Genomic DNA, 6000 nt, shown 5'->3' with positions numbered 1-6000 from the left:
AATTATAATACAATTTCCCCATGAACTTTCTGAAGTCCTTTCATACTGATCAACACCAGGATTTAGCCTTAAGACAGGGAGAGTCCAGGGGATTTGATCCCACTTTTCGGAAGCTTTTTCAGAGTATTCAGGCCAAACCCAAGGGTCGATCAGAGATGGTCTAAAGACTAAGCTAAGAATGCCAGAATGTTCTAAATGGAATGGCTGCATTCTGGTCTTAAATTGATATGCTAGGGACAAAAATGGCTTTCAAGGGACAAAAGTTTAGGCTACTTGTATTTTTGTTAATGCTCTCATTCTGAGATTGTATTCTATTTCCATCTCATTTTCTTCTGGCTATTTAGGGCAAGATAGTTGCCCTAAGTACTTTAGTGCCTTAAAAGAAGCTGTCATTTACAGTTTTCTATCACCCCCTCTGTGTTGCTACCTTTACTGATATATTCCAAGTTCCTTTAGGATCTGTTCTAGACCAAACTAAGTTCTAAGAACACGGAAACTTTTGACTCTCAAACTATCCCAACAAAATGCAAAATTCTAGTTTTAACTTAAAAGCTATAGAACAGCATCAACTGGAAGCTACAGTAACATAATGATGTGAACATAGTCAAGCATGTAATAAGTGAAGAATCAGATTTCCTTAGAAGATAACTTCTAAAGGTAAAGGTACAATTTCACTTGAACCTGAGCTCCTTGCTCAGTTCTTACTGAAAATGACAGTCACAAATCCTGAGGAATACTTGCTAGCTTTTAGTAAGAAATAAATATTTTCCAAAGAAAATGAAAGGTCCGTACAAGTCTTTACTCCTTGGAAAGTTGGGGGAATGAAGCAAAACCAAACCAATATAATACAATAACTGTTAAATGGATATATAACATTAGCTACAGATATGGAAGTTTTGTCTTCTCTGTAAAAAAGTGCTGAAATTATACTTGTTTAAGTAACGCAGGAGCCCTGATCATGTAGTGATTGTGCATTGGGCTGCAACCCACATGGTCGGCAGTCCGAAACTGCTAGCAGCTTCAAGGGATAAAGACTGTACGTTGTACTCTTGTAAACATGTACAGTCTCAGAAACCCACAGGGAGTTGTTATGAGCCAGTACTGACTCAACAACAGTGAGTTTGGTTTGAAATTGTTAACACATTAATATCAGTATAGTGCTGTTAAATAACTTACGTAGTCTTATAAACATACTTTGTATTAAAAGGGGAATGTTTTCAAGAATTTTATCCCAGTATTACTGCCAAAGAACAAAAATCTGCCTGTATATGACTACATTAATGCTTATTAGATGCAATCCTACATTATAGTAATTTAACTTAAAATTGGCATCTCTTTATGTGGGGGGACCAGCCTCCACAACTGAATGGGCCCTAGAGGGCAGTTATGTAATTGAGGGGCAAATTAAAGAACCATCAGATAAGGTATGCAAGGGCTCACTCTTCAATGGCGATCAGAACCAGAGCGAGCTATGCATTCTCTTAACAGGCTTATATGATCTCAGGTATGCAAGCCCCGTCATACAATTAATTATGTAAGAAGAAGGGGCTATATTAGAGGTATACATGTAGCAGGAAGGGGACATACTAAGGGTGTAACGTAACAGGAAAAGGAGTACTAGGTTCATAACTGTGACAGGAAGGCACATTCAGAACAAGATGGGCAGGTTCGAGAGTTAAGATGGAAGCCTAATCTTGGCCACCCCTGAGCTGACTTCACCTTAAGTGTCCCTGAGCTCTTCTCCAGGGGAACAACCTCTGATCCTTAGCAGAAGGGTGTGGGCTGTACTTAGGGTGGGGAAGACAGTAGGGTCTGACTGCTCATCATAGCAGACAGCCTTCAAGCAGTTCACTTTCAAGAGTACAGTAGCAACCATGGGCTTGAAAGAAGCACATTAAAAAAAAAAAAGAAAGAAGCACATTAAAAATGGCATTATGAAGGGGGGGGCATTGTGGGGAACAACTTTTACTTAGGAGGATGTGACTGGGATGCATCTCCAACTCATGAGTGTGAAGGCCTTCCTAGACACCTTACATAGGAGTATAGAGCATTTGTCCGCATACACGTTCTTCCTGGTTCTCAGTTTCCCACAATCCACAACTAGCTATGGTGGATAAGGCAAAAGGAAACTGGTGCTAAAACAAAGTCTTACATTATTTCAGCTTTCACAATGTTATTTATCTCACCATTAAAAAAATCAAGATTTTGTAGTTTTAATCGAGTATACTATTCTTTCCAAAAAAGTAGGCTGTGCTATAACAATATAAGACTTCCACATGAGAGAAATTCCTTTGTATTCTTATGCCCAAATAAAATTGCCAACTTTCTATTTCCTGAAAACATAAGAGAAATACCGTATTCTAGGATGAAGCAAAACTACAATGGGAAAAAACAAAACAAACCTTTGATGCAAAAAGTTTTTTCACGCATGGACTTGCGGTAATATATACCAAAAAAGAGAAGCAAAATGGAAGTTGTCAGCTCTTCTACTAGTTATGATGCTTCATTACAGATATATGTTCAGGTTTCCTTTTCCGTATGTTAATGTATAGCATTTCATTAAATTGTATTCATAAACTTGGGACTACATACACATGAATTTTACCTTTAACAAACACAAGTCAGGTAAAGGATTCATAAGAAATATTTACTGAATCTTTGTTGGGTAAATGTTGGACTGTTAACCACCAGGTTCTTTACACATCTCATAAAAATCTTTGGAGAAAGGTTCTATTGTTTCCATTGAAACTTTAAAAAAAGTTTTAATTGATATATAAACCATAAATGTAGGAATGAATTTTGGGCTTGCACTGAATTCTAGCTTCAATCTAAGAACAATTAGCCTTATGACATGACTCTGCTTGATGCCCGACCTCATGAAGTGTAGGGGTCAGCCTCCACAACCGAATAGGTCCTAGGGGGCAGTTGTGTAGTTGAAAGGTAAGTTAAAGAAACATCAGGCAAGGCATGCAAGGGTTTACCTCTTCCATGGAGATTGGAACCAGAGAGGGAGGGAATGTAATCTCTCACAAGCTTATAAAATCTTAGGCATGCAAGCCACGTCATCCACAGAGGCAGGTTCGAGAGTTAAGATGGCGAGACCTAACCTTGGCCACCCCTGAGCTGACTTCACCGTGGGTGTCCTTGAGCTCTTCTCCAGGGGAACCATCCATGATCTAGGAGAGGGCTGTACACAGGGTGGGGTGGTCTGATGGCTCTTGATGGCAGACAGCCTTTTCCCATAATGAAGGTATTACTGAAGATATGGGTGGCTAGAGAAAACTATGGTGAAGAAACCAGATGGTACCCAGGTATAAGAAAGAATATAATCTGGAGTCTTAAAGCTTGTTACAAATAAGCCGCCGTCTAAGTGAGGAATCAACGAAGTTCACATGGAAGAAGCATACCAGCCTGTGTAAACAATATAATCCATTTAATGGAAGGAATGGTATCAGAGCTTAAATTGTGAACACTGTGGATGAGTGGAGGGCCAACATCCATTTTCAGGGTCCATACATGGTTAAGTCTCCAGTGAATCCCCTCTGATCATAACTTAGGGATGTGAACAGACCTATTATCAGGCAGAGAGCATTGTAAAGTCAATTAAGGTACATGTAGTTAGGTCAAAATGTAGTATCTTTTAATTTGATCTCTCTTATGGCCCATTTTAAAGGTGTTTCAGTTAAAAAACAAAAGTGAAGGGAGAATAGAAGTGGATTAAGCCCTAGGGAATGCCCTCTGACCATGGACCAGTAATTTGAATAGCCTTGCTAAGATGCAGAATGTGCTGGAAAGTGGATTGTTGAAGATGGAGTTAGGTTAAAATTTAGCACCCTATCCTTTGATCTCCCTTATGACCTGTCTAAAATTTGTTCTGGTATTCAATATTTTCTGTTTTATTTTGATATTCTTGTCAGTTAAAAAAATTCTGTCTATGAAATGCAGGATAGGTAAATCTAGAGAGACAGTAACTGGATTAATGGATCCTTGAGGGTATGGCAGGGGAAGTTGGGGAAGATAATAATGACGAGTACAAGAATGAAGAAAATGTTCTAAAACTATTGTGGTGAAGCTTGTACACCTCTTCTTGATACAAATGAACGATTGAATTGTAGGACATGTGAACTATATGCCAATGAAACTGTTGAAAAAAAGTAAAAATAAAGCCAAATGAAAAACTCAAAAAAGAAAACAATCTAAAGGAGTAAATGATATTAGAACTTCAATTGCAAAACAAACAAAACACCTTTAAACAAGTAAAAAAAAAACGTTCAAATTACTTGCCCCAAATCATAGGCCAACTTTGGCATTCGTCTTCCTGACACAGAAAGCTAAATTACTCTTGGATTTGATGCCTTAACCTCACCCCCAACAGGGGCAAAACACTTGTCTTTGTCATATGAGGTTAAAGGGAACGAGGCTTCTTGTGCTGTAACATTTTCAATTTATCCTTCATTGATTTGGTCAGAAATGAAGAATCTGACTCACAATGTTCTTATTTACTTAACCTTATAGCTTCATATAATGTAAATTTATGTTCTCAATTGAGTTACTATTAATTTTCTCTTCTTTAAGGTTAGGAATTCCATTATATCAACTCATATTTTAAAAACATCAGGAAGGATTTCTTTTTCTAGATAAAAATGATACCCTTGATCTAGAATTTCAACTTCCTAGACAAAAACCTATTCTAGCTACATAGTCTTCCAATTAGGGATGATCAGATTTCCAAAACAAACAGGGAAAGTCATGTTCCCTCAGGAGTTTCCTTGAAAAAAATGACAGCCAGAAATATTTTGACGATCTATTTTAATACTAATTTTTTCTCTAAATAAAAACACCTTCAGCCATTCTTCTTTACCAACATTTTTCATTGTCAGTGATTTCATTTAGGAATGAGACAGATACAGCCTGACGCTCGCATCCATCTGTCAATCTATCCTACACCAGTGGCTGGCAAGCTCTACGATGCTGGAAATGAAGCCACTAGTATTTCACCCATCGTGGATGGTTTCAGTAGCATTTCTAGATAAAGGGTAGGAGAAAAGCCTGGCCTACTTCCAAAAATCAATCAATGGAAAAACTAAGCTCAGAGTATATTCATAGTGCTGGAAGATGAACTTCCTAGGTTGGAACTAGCAAAACCCAAGCGTGGTTAGAACCAAATCTGACATAGTTCTCATGCCATTCATGTGAGATAATTAGAGAGAAAAACATCAACTAACAGCACCAAACCAAAGTCCGAGTAGAATTTCCCCATAAGGTTTCCAAGGCTGTAGTCTATGGAAGCACACTGCCACACGGTTCTCCCATGGAGTTGCTGGTGTGTTCAAACGCTGACTTCGGAGCGAGTGGCCAAGCACCCCATTCTGTTGTACACAGGGTCGCTATGAGCAGAACTGACAGGATGCCACCCAACAGCAGCAGCCGCCGCCGCCAAGCACTTGACCACTGTGCTACCAGGGCCCCTTCCCAGGTTGGAAAGCTCTCAAATTACACAGTGGCCCCAGCAATGGATTTGAGCATGCCAACAACTGTGAAGATGGCACGGGACCAGGCAGTGTTTTCTGTACACACAGTTGCCATGAGATGGAATTCTTGATGGCAATTAACCACTGGAAGACCCAGGGGAACAGTGAATCCTAGTGAGTGGAAACAGCAGCTCAGCCTGGTGGCGATACACACAGAAGTGAACAGACATGACCCAAATGCTAGCTCGGCTACCCATTAGTACTGCGGGTCTTCCGTAAGTTACTCACCTTCCCTAATTCCCAGGTGTATCAGTTTTAATAATATGGAAAGTGCTAAGCACAGTGCCAAGTACGTAATACATGGTAGCTACTGCTATTTAAGACTTACGATAACAGTCTACTGATGCCAGATTTCTTTAAGGCACATGCAGTCTCCAAATACTAAAATAGCTTTCAGAATGATAGGGAAGAGGGCAAACGCGGCAGTCAGGCAGCTCTGCTAGATTCTACTAGCAGGATGGCCGACATT

General features: G+C 39.4%; 1 protein-coding gene across 1 annotated transcript in view; it reads right to left on the bottom strand.

Moving 5' to 3' along the window:
• Nucleotides 1-6000, bottom strand: part of L3MBTL3 (L3MBTL histone methyl-lysine binding protein 3) — a 128551-nt gene that overhangs the window by 12841 nt on the left and 109710 nt on the right. The window lies entirely within an intron of this gene.

The sequence above is a fragment of the Echinops telfairi genome, unplaced genomic scaffold, assembly GCF_000313985.2.
Source record: "Echinops telfairi isolate 266 unplaced genomic scaffold, ASM31398v2 ScPeMD7_3533;HRSCAF=4204_0, whole genome shotgun sequence".
NCBI classification, from domain to species: Eukaryota; Metazoa; Chordata; class Mammalia; order Afrosoricida; family Tenrecidae; genus Echinops; species Echinops telfairi.
The sequence above is the reverse complement of the archived record's forward strand: the minus strand, read 5'-3'. Positions and strand labels throughout refer to the sequence as shown.